Genomic DNA, 11,740 nt, shown 5'->3' with positions numbered 1-11,740 from the left:
TTTGCTATATGGGTGTTTATTCCCCAGTATATGCATTTCCCGGCAGGGAGGTTCTATGTGAATCTTTTCCTGGTCCGAGTCCGGATTTTTATCCGAAGTATCCTTTATGGATAGTTGAGTCAGCTTATGTCTTTCCAATGGATTTATTTTCCTCTGGAATTCTTTATTCCCCAGTGCGAGTCCTTTGCTACCCCAGCAAGTTCTCCATTCCGATATCTGTTATCCCCACTCGGAGTCGTGTCTTGTTCACGTTGTGTCAGTTTTGTCATTACCCTAATCAAAGTCGTGTCCTGCTCACGCATTCTTTTTCTTATTATCCCCTAGCTGAGTCCAATAAGAGTCTTATTAGTTGAGTCTCTGTTCCTGGTGAGTGTATTACTCCGACGGATCGTCTTTTCTTCTGTGTGAACAATATATTCTCCACAGAATTTGCTTTTGCATGCATACATCTGCATCATGAGGTCTCTTAGGGACCAAAATTCGTCTCATTACTATTATTTAAGCCCATTCTACCGCGTCGAGATGAAAATTTCTAAACTTCACTTCTCCGGCTAGAATGACCTTAAATAGGGGCATCTGTAAGACCCCAATTTTTGCCCTAAGATCCCTCATGGCCCATATCATATCATATCATGGCCTCAAGGATCTTTGCATACCTTAGCTGCCCTCCTAGTGGGTGGGATACCTTGTGAGTGTGGTTTCTTGATCACCAAGCATGTATTGCATTTGTATGTCATTGCTTTTCATATGTTTACTAACCAAAAGTACAAAAATATTGTCATCTAACCTTGTTGCTTGCAGATGAAGCTAGCTAGGCCAAAGCAGTCAAATCAGGCATTGAGCAATTGATGGTGGCCATTCTTGAAGAATTTGGACACCATGATCAATAATCAAGAGTTCATATAACTTGTGATATCATTTGGAATCAAGATCTCATGTGAAAGAGGCTTGGAATTCATCAGAATATGGCCCAGTCAACCAAAAGTCAACAGAAGTCAGTTGTGGTCAACTGTGGATTTAATCATGGATTTGGAGGTGGGAAGTGATTAGAAATGCTCCATTCATGTTCAAACAAGTCTCATTTGACATTTCAAATACTCACATTGAAGGATTTAAGGTCATACCAAAAGTTTCCAAAAGGAAAAATGACCTATGGTTGCAAGTTTCCAAAAGAATAGCGAGTTTTTGGAACAACTTCAACTCAATTTTCCTCCATCAAAAAAGCTTCAAATGGAATTTTGTTGAACATGAAAGTTGTAGATCTTTCTCTCCCATTTCCAAAAAGTCCAAGATCATGAGAATCGGATGAACGGTTGAGGAGATATGATCGAATTACCACCGAGCGTGCATGGCGAAAATTTTCATGTATCGATGCACACGAGTTTCGTATCGATACATGCAAGGCAAAAATGGCTATGTATCGATGCACACGAGTTATGTGTCGATGCACACTGTTAAAAAATGCTATGTATCGATGCAAACAAGTTAGGTGTCGATGCATACTGTTAAAAAATGTTATGTATTGATACAAACAAGTCATGTGTCGATGCATACTGTTAAAAAGTGTTATGTATCGATACGTACGAGTTATGCATCGATGCGTACTGTCAAAAATGTGCTAGGCATCGATACAGGAGCTTGGGTATCAATACGTAGCTTTGTTTTGAGCTCTCATACAGCATGGTTCACGTCCATATTACTTCATGCACCATTTTCATGCACAAGGGTGAAAATCCCATTTTGTCAAAACACCTCCATTTTAGCTAATTGCATTTACCATTTCACTAATCATGTTTAGGCATTGTTAATTAGGAGTATATATAGCACAACTCTAACAGAATTGCAGACTAATCATTTTTCACAAATTCAACAGAAAATCTCAAAGCAAATTCTCCCAAATTCTCTCATTTCTCTAAAACTTTCACAACACTTTTTTGCATCAATTCACCAATTCACGGATCTTTGTGCTAACTCTTGGTGAATTCATCATATATACTTGTTTTGGAAGTGCTGTTTGCAGGTATTGGATCAAGAATCCTTCACAATTCATACTGTCCAAACTTGCATCAAGGAAGAACAGTTGACAGTTTCCAAGAATCGGAGCTGCTTCGAGCTACAATACGCATTCCATCATCTTCTCCATACTGCGATACGCACCTGTTTCAACCTTTTCAAGCGAAACGAACGCGGAATCCATTGCTGCTCTTCGAGAAAGGTTGGAATCGCATCTCATAATTGTTCCAATGTTGTTAGGGATTTGGTAGAGTGCTGTTTGTAGATCACGTAGCAAGTTGTGGATTGTAATTTCATTGAGAATTGCTTAAGTTATCGTTGATTAATGTTTAGATGCATTTTCTTCTTTCGCGCGATTCGCTTCATACTTGAATCTCTGGACAAAATCACATGCATAATCACGATCCTGATGTAACGCCGGTTCTAACGGTGTGTCGCTTGTTTATTTTCATTAAAATTTGCTCGAAACCTAAATCTGGGACGAAGAACATCAAGAACGCTTGAGTTCTGGGAATTTTCTGTGAAGAATCCGCGTTCTGATCTTGCTTCTTTGCTTGCCATTTCGAATTGTTGTTTCCCTCCGAATTGGACAAATCACCGCGCGCCACATCAATAAGTTGGACGACCGCGTTTTGGTCCAGGGGCACATAATTACCGTTGTGCCATTTTCGTCCATAATTAATTAATTAATTCATTCTAAAACCTAAATAAATATTTCAAAACTTCAAAAAATCATAAAATCATCAATAATCATCCAAATAATTTGAGACTTTTTTTTGTTAATCTCCATTTTTTCTCTACTTTTTTTAGACATAGAAATTAAAATTGTGCTTGAGGTAAAAATTGATTGGTATAGGAATGTATAATGTATGCCATTTTCACATGTTCTACCATTTTAATCATAAAATCACCATGCCTAATCCAAATGAAATGAAATTTTAGATACTAATTCCTAACTCCTTCCTGGAATATTTGACATAGGTTTCATAATTTTTGGGCCTGTGGTTTTTTAGACATGGATTATTGAATTTGAGTGTGTATATGTGTGACACCATTTGACATGCTGAGTTTCCCGAATTTTTTTTACCATGCTTCCCCTTGGCCAATGGCCTTAAATTTTTGCATGTGGCACCATTAACATGTTAGCATTCACTGTGAATTTTTGTGGATTTTTACAATCCATTTCCAATTTGATTAGGAATTTTATCTTCTGCCTATCATTTTTTGGACCTTGTTGGTGACACCTTTGTATATATGTTGCCATATCCACATACCTTATCCTATGACCATGAAATTTGGTAGAGTAGTTTTTGACAGGTTAAGCTATCATTTGGCTTTGGTCCTACTAATTTCCCATGTACCATCACTGTTTACCATTTAATTGAAGTTGATGCATAGTTTTGGACCTCATTTGATGGTATTTTTATATGCTTTGACATGTCGAATTAATTCCCATAGCTCCACTAGTCCAAATTGCTTGAAAATTGACATGTAGCTTGTTGAATGTCCTCTGTTTAGGATATAATTTTTGTGGAATTTACTGTGTTGTTTTGATATTTTTTGTGATATGATCTTGCTGATTGCTCATATGTGGTTTAACATTGCTCACTTTGCCTTACATGTTGCATAGATTGAGATAGGGGCCTAGTTTGGATATGGGACCAATTGGGATCCTTTTGTATTTGAAATAGCTTGACTTTGATCATGAATTGGTTGCTGTTTTAGGATTTTTCTTTCTTTTTGACCCTAGGCTAGTCCTAGTGGTCTTATTACTTACATTTGAAGTTGTTTTTGGCTTTTCAGGTTAAGAAGTTAATGATTAAAGGAATTGTTTCACATTTGGGATTATCTTACTTGACTTGTAAACTAATGTGGCTGTTTTGTAGGATGTTGGTTCACATTGAGCTTTGTGCTATGCACCTTGTCGTTTGATTGTACCTTACTGATTGATCATTATATTGTTGTCTGATTATGAATGGGATGCTGATTCTGTTTGATTTTTCCAGGTACCCTTAGTTGCTCAGTTCTCTTAAGAACTTGCATTGCTTTTCTTATAAGCAATTGGCATTGAGGTATAACACCTTCTTCTTCATGTAGTCTGGAGACCCGGCTCGTTATTTGGCCGGGCAAATTGTCTGAAGTCCTCCTTAAGAGGCAATGCTTGTGTATGTTTATGTTTGTCCCAAGCAGGAAAAGTCCTCATTTGAGGCAATTGGTGGAAGGTAGAGATAAATAGCCTATCTCCCACTACTCTGTGAGTCTTCTCCTTGCTCCCATTACATGGTTGTAGCATTGAGATCCAAACCCAAGATCTATCGAGTCTAATCGGGGAAAGAGTTCCATCTTTCTGAACTCCCCCACATTCTTATATTTACATGCTCTCTCGGACATGAGATAGAAGCAATGAGGCACACCCCTCATATCCTTTCATCTGCTTCACCTTAGCCCCTCAATGGCAAGGTTAAGAGCGACACTTACCTCTTACAGTGGACTTTCATAGTCAAACCTTTTGCTTGAGCCTCATTGAATGGTTATAGCGTGTGCTACTTGAATTTATGTGATTGATTACTTGGTTCATTTATACATGATTACTTGATTGCCATTGTGCATTTACTATCATTCATTGCTCCTTGTAGCATGTCCATTAGTTCATACCCATGTGATTTGTCTGCTTGCCCATGGAGGAACCAGTTATAAGTCCCTGTAAGCTGGCATCTGTTCCCATGACGTGGAAGGGGTAGAGTGTAAGACCTCATTGGTCACTCATACCCATTGCCTAGTGCATTTGTTTGTTGTATGTGAGGATTCATTGTAAGTCCCTGTGATGTGGCATTTGTACTCCTAGGATCATACTGTGGAGGTTAACATAAGTCCAGATAGATTGGCAGTTGACTTCCTTGTTTGGTTTTTTTGTTTTATTCTGATGGAGATTAGTGTAAGTCCATAGAGTGGCTTCTGATATCCTTGCTTGTTTTAGGAGACAGGTATAAGACCATTGAGTGGCATCCCGTATCCGCTTTTATTGACTTTCATCTGTTACCATGTTCATTGCTCATTTGTAGCCTATTCCTAAGGACCCACTTGAATCATCTTCTATATGATTTCAAGAGGTGGACCCTTCTAAGAAGTTTTACATTACATTATCCATCCATCCCATTGTGTCCTAAACTTTTCACACATGTTTAAAAACTTGAAATAAGTGTTGTGCAAACATTCTCACCGCTTTCCAAATTAGAAACTTGGACCTTAAGTCCATGATTTTCAAAACTTCATCTTTGTAAATACTTCATTTTGAATTGACTTTAATCATACTTTGACCTTTTGTGAATAATCCTAATCAACTAATTTCACTCACTCAAATGTTTTGGCTTTGTCCATTCTTGTTAATCTTTTCATGCGTTAGCCATAGGTTTCAATTCTCATTGTGGTTGATGTAAACCTCACCCTATCCTTAGTGAGTCGACAATAAGACTTCCGTACTGAAAACAGGGTTAACCCCTCTAGTGCGTCGAAGCTATCCTCACATGGTGGATGTTGGTATTGGTCGAGTTTTCTCCCATTGATAATGAAGAACCTTAAGTGCTATTGTTTAAAATTGAACTCACTAACTTTTGGAAATTTTTTAGCCGAACTACGGCGTTTTGATCCTTACCTTTGATGGAAGGTACGTAGGCAACGGGTTCATCCGTTCAAACACAAAAATAATTAACTTGTATATTCTTTTCTCATCATCCCACTCATGTTTGCACAATACTTATGTCATGACAAATAATAATTTTCAAACAACAAAGTGTGAAAAGGGCTCCCTAGGAGTACCTAGGACGCATTGGGTGCCTAACACCTTCCCTTTGCGTAATTTACCCCTTACCCCGATCTCTGATCTTTTTATTGGTTTTCTACGTGTAAAACTTCTTAGGCTTTTGTTCGCTTTTTAGCCAGTCCTTAGGATAAATAAAAGTGCGGTGGCGACTCTATGTTATTGTATACTTTGCTTATGATTTAATCAATAGATCATATAGTAACGAATACACCGCTACACATTCGTCACCCCAAAAGGCATCACGGAGTACTCGTAGTGACCGTACCTTGTCCTAAAAGCAGTCTTCTGAATATCCTCAGCCTTTACACGAATCTGATGATACCCAGACCTCAAATCAATTTTGCTAAACACACAAGCTCCAACCAACTGATCCATCAGATCGTCAATCCTCGGAAGTGGATACTTATTCTTAATCGTCACTTTATTCAGTTGTCTATAATCAACACATAATCTCATAGAACCTTCTTTCTTCTTGACCAATAGCACAGGTGCACCCCACGGCGACACACTAGGACGAATAAACTTCTTCTCGAGTAAGTCTTCAAGTTGACTCTTCAACTCTTTCAACTCAGAAGCGGACATTCGATAGGGAGCCATCGATACAGGACTAGTTCCAGGAACTAAATCAATCGAAAACTCGACCTCTCGTTCCGGCGGTAAATCACTTATATCTTCCGGAAATACCTCCGCAAATTCACAAACTATTGGCAGTTCTTCGATCGTCCTCTTCTCTCGAATATCCAAAGTTGCCAACAACATAAACAACTCGGCACCATCTTGCACCGATTCATCAACTTGCTTAGCAGACACACACCAATCTTCCTTAGCATCAACCTCGGGAAAAATAACCGTCTTCTCGAAACAGTTGATATACACCCGGTTAACTTTTAACCAATTCATACCCAAAATCACGTCGAGTTGCTCTAACGGAAGACAAACTAAATCAATTCCAAAACCCCTACCAAATATACTCAACGGACAATTCAAACACACATAGGAAGTAGAAACAGAACCCATAGCAGGTGTATCAATAATCATACTTCTACGCATATCAGATAATATGAGATTCAGCCTCTTAGCACAATCCAAAGAAATTAAAGAAGGTGTTGCACCGGTATCAATAATGGCAATCAAAGGTGTACCATTAATAAAGCACGTACTTGAATTAGTCTATCATCGATAGTGGTCTCCGCACCAGACAATGCAAACACCTTTCCTTTCACTTGCTCCTTCTTCGGCTTATCACATTGCGAACTAATGTGACCTTTCTCACCACAGTTGAAACAAGTTACGTTCGAACCAACCCTACACTGGTTTGCCCTGTGACCCATCCTGCCACAATTGAAACACTTCCCAGAATCTCTACTACACTCCGTAGCACGATGGCCTTCCACACCACATTTGAAGCACTTAAGTGGAATAGAAGATACTCCCCCACTTGGCTTCTTGCCAACACTAGATTGTCTCCTCTTGTCATCATATGGTTTTCCCCGATCTTGGTTTTTCCCCTTCAGACTCTTGTAGACAGAAGCACTCTCCCTACTATCCTCGTCATAAATCCGGCTCTTGTTAACCAATTCTGTAAAACGAGTAATCTGTTGGTAACCAATGGCCTTCTTGATATTATGTCTCAAGCCATTCATAAACTTCAAACATTTAGATCTCTCAGCATTAGCAGTATTGTAATGAGGACAATACTTGATAAGCTCCTGAAATCTAGCAGCATAATCAGCAACGGTACCATTTCCTTGCTTCAATTCAAGGAACTCCACCTCTTTCTTCCCACGACAATCTTCTGGGAAATAGTTCTCCAAGAAGGTATCACGGAAAAGAGTCCAAGTAACTTCAATGTTGTCTTCTTCGAACCTCTGAAGAGTGTTATTCCACCAATCTTCAGCTTCCTTCTCAAGCATATGGGTACCAAACTGCACTTTCTGAGCATCAGTACAGTTCATGATTCTGAAGATCTTCTCAATTGCTTTCAGCCAAGCTTGAGCTTTCTCAGGTGCATGCTCACCCTCAAAGATAGGAGGATTGTTCCGCTGGAATCTCCCCAAAGCCCGGAACTCATCATCATCTCCCTTTTGGTTACCGCCATGCGCATTCGCTTGATGGGCATTCGCTTGATGGATCTGACCCATGGATTCAGCCAGCATCCTCAGCGCCTCAGCAATGGCATCGTCATTCCTGCCTGCAACCATTGTCCTAAACAACCCGAAACATCAACCAAACAGTATCGATCGTGTCAGATACACAAATCAAATACCACGGAAAACCTACTACTATTGACCAACTGGTCGACCAGGCTCTGATACCACTAATGTAACACCCCTTTTTCTACCCCAAATTATTTAGCATATAATCAGAGTAAATAAGCACGCATATAAACAAAAGGGCGTCACATCGACGTTTTCGAAACTTAAAACTTTTGAAAACCAACAATACACCTGGTCATTCAAAATAACACATTTCACTAATCATGAATATTCAAGCAATATGCGTTTGCAGCGGAAAATAAAGAATACTCATGTACTTCATAAAATGATCCATGTCCCATACCATGATCATCTCTCAATAATCACTCCAAACAAAATAAAACCATTAATGACATAAAGCATATCAAAATAAAATAGGAGTTCAATACCACTAATCTACCCAGTGTTACATGACCAGAGCATTGACTCATTACCTAAATTCAAACTAAATACGGAAACTCTCCAGTTATTCTTGAGCAAGCTACCGTCCACCTACTCCAGCAATACTACTCTGTAGTATCTGCACGATACCCATGTAAAGGTAACATTCAAACAGAAAGGGTGAGAATTCCAAAATCATTATGAAATAGCATAATAAGGCACAATGAATTAAAACACAATTTAAGAATTCATCACACTTGGTATAATCACGTCAATAATATTAACCAACAATCATCTCACATATTTCAAACGTACATCGCATTCACATCAATACATGCATTCAATGATCACATAACTATAGACGACTCAATGCAAGACAATGTGACTCCATGCATGTGGTACCTCAATGTGAACTCAAAGTTTCACCGCTTTCCGATTCAATATCTAGAATCCAAGCCACGCTTCCGATCCGGACAAGAACAAAGCCCTACGTCTGTTTCCAATGAAGGATCACTGCTTAATACTACGCCTAATCCCAATTAAGGATTAACGTCTGCTACGTCTGTTTCCAATGAAGGATCACCGCTTAAATACTACGCCTGATTCCCAGTAAGAATCAACGTCTGCTCATGTGAACCCACAGTTTCACCACTTCCACAATGAAGTCAACCATGCTACGAATGAATGCACACATACCAACACATATGCAATTAAGACCATCTATATACCGTCTTAACATCCCACATATCACCATGACTCACAATTGGTACATATACACATTCATCACAACACATCAATTACGATTACATATACACATCCATAATCACAAATCATTCACAATCTAATAATGGTATACATACACATTCATACAATATTTTATTCGTCAATATAGGCCAACCATCGAATAGGTACACATAGATTTCATCCCCAAACGCACACAAAATTAAATATCAATTTTTCAATATTATAACAGTGTTAACCGGTTAACGCAAAACAAAATGTAATTTTTCATAAATCGTAACAGTGTTAACCGGTTAACGCCCTGGGTTAACCGGTTAACGCAAAACAGAAAGTTGTTCCTGCGCTAACAACGAAACAGAATGCAGAATCCTCCGCATTTTTCATCGTTGGAGGACTTCCGGACCTCCGATTTCGATTCCGTAAAAAGCTACACGTTCAAAAAATTATGACTCATCCAATTATATATTCATTCACAGTTTTGGCATAATTTAATCATCACAATTCAAGAGTATTTATCAAGACCTAATAATTCCAAAACCATGCCAATTAAGGATTTCAACCTAAATCATGTTCTTACCCATTTACCAATCATACTAACCCATAATAATAAGGATTTCCCCCCTTACCTTGTCAATTTGATGGAAACCTTGACTCCTCTCATTTTTCCTCTCCTCTTTCTCTATTGCTTCCAGTGCTCAAGTAAATTCTAATCCTCACTTCCTTCACTCTTACTATTTATAATAGTATTCTAGTTGGGCTTAAATCATCTAATTTAATCACTAGGCCCAATAATACCTAATATTTAATACCTCTATGTAAATTTAAATAATTAACCACTCACTATGCACACCAATTTAATTAATTAATTCAATTATTTACTTATTTCTTATATCCACTAGATAATGAATTAATACACCAATTAATTAATTAATACTCCACATAATTAAATTAAAATATCATAATAATAGTATAATAAATAAATACTTAAAAAAATGGGTTGTTACAATCCCTGGGCTAGGTCTTTCGAACATGGATTTTTGCTCCTCGACCATGCCACTATTCATAACGTAATAGCACAATGGTTTACCCCCAACCGTTTCGTCTAACATGAAGTCCTCCTCTATTTCTGAGACTTCTGACACCATACCATATTATGCAGGCAACACTGATACAATGCCACAGTTAACAACGAAATCATCACCATAAGTGTCATCATTAGTATTGTCGTACATATCCTCGTCGAACTCTTCATCGGACTGGGGAGAGTATTCAAGTTCCCCCTCATCCAACTGAGGGGAGTATTCAGGCTCCTCCTCATTCGATTTAAGCATGTCCTCTGGCTCTTTCTCTTTCTCGACCTAAGGTGAATATTTCATACTTTGGGAAGATACCACCCCTTTCTTCCCTGTAGGATCATCTTTCATGGCAATTGTCTGATTATCCATAATCTTTCCTTTTTCGGCCCACACTTCTTTTGGGAATTGCCTCTTTTGTCCATTGGTTTCGACAGGCTTCAACTGCAAAGTCGGAGCCTTCTTCCCAACTTTTTTTTCCGCTGGTAATGCCTCCATTGTGTTATGGTCATTGGGTTTTTTCCCATGTAGTTGGGAGAAACTACATAACCCCTTGTCTCGACCTTATTTTCTAGCGTCATTGTTTCTTTTTCTAAATCCAGCACTCTCCACTTTTGCCTCTTGCCCCCTTCTGGTTCACCGATTCCACCCACTTCTTCTATGGGATATCTGATGGCGGATGGAAAGTCTTGGGTCGAGGTTGTTGGAACTGCCTCCTGTATTCTTCATTTTGACGTGGTGCTCCATGTTTGTCGAACACGAATCTGGGGGAGACAGGTTTCTCTTCTTTTGATGCCTTCCTTTTGTCAGCGTCCAATCTTTCAGCGGCTTTCTCGTCGAACACAGTGCTACACCTTGGACATAGTATCTCTTTTGACCCACTTACTTTTCATTTCTCTTGGAAATCTGTTAGGTTTTTGCCTGCTTAGGGATAAGCTGATTCCAGTTCATCTTCAACTCTCTTGTCGAAACCATCAGTAGTTTCAACCATTATTACTTCAAAAGATTCAGCTAGAGACACAACATCCCGAGACTCCATGAGACCATCAATATTCTCCACCATCATGCATTCAAGAGGTTCAGAGTACAAAGCTTCTTCAACCTTCAGAGGATCAGAGTCCACTTGCATCTTTGGCCTTTCGCCAAATTGAAGCCTTCCTTCTTTCAATGCTTTTTGCACCAAGTCCATGAAAAGAACACATTAATAAGTTTTATGACCAAGAAAGTTATGAAACTTACAAAATCCCTTTTTCTTTTTCTGTTCTAGAGGGGGATTCTTTAAACCCTGAGGAAAAACAATTTGACCATCTTTAACCAATAAATCAAATATCCCGTCGCACTTAGACACATCAAAAGTATAAGTCTTAGTAATGTATTTATCTATTTTTTCTGCTTCGATGGGATTTTTCCCATTCGATGGTTTTAATACATTACACATGTATGAAGGTTCAGGCTTG

The sequence above is a fragment of the Lathyrus oleraceus genome, chromosome 6, assembly GCF_024323335.1.
Source record: "Lathyrus oleraceus cultivar Zhongwan6 chromosome 6, CAAS_Psat_ZW6_1.0, whole genome shotgun sequence".
Taxonomy (NCBI): Eukaryota; Viridiplantae; Streptophyta; class Magnoliopsida; order Fabales; family Fabaceae; genus Lathyrus; species Lathyrus oleraceus.
Note: the sequence above shows the minus strand (reverse complement) of the source record.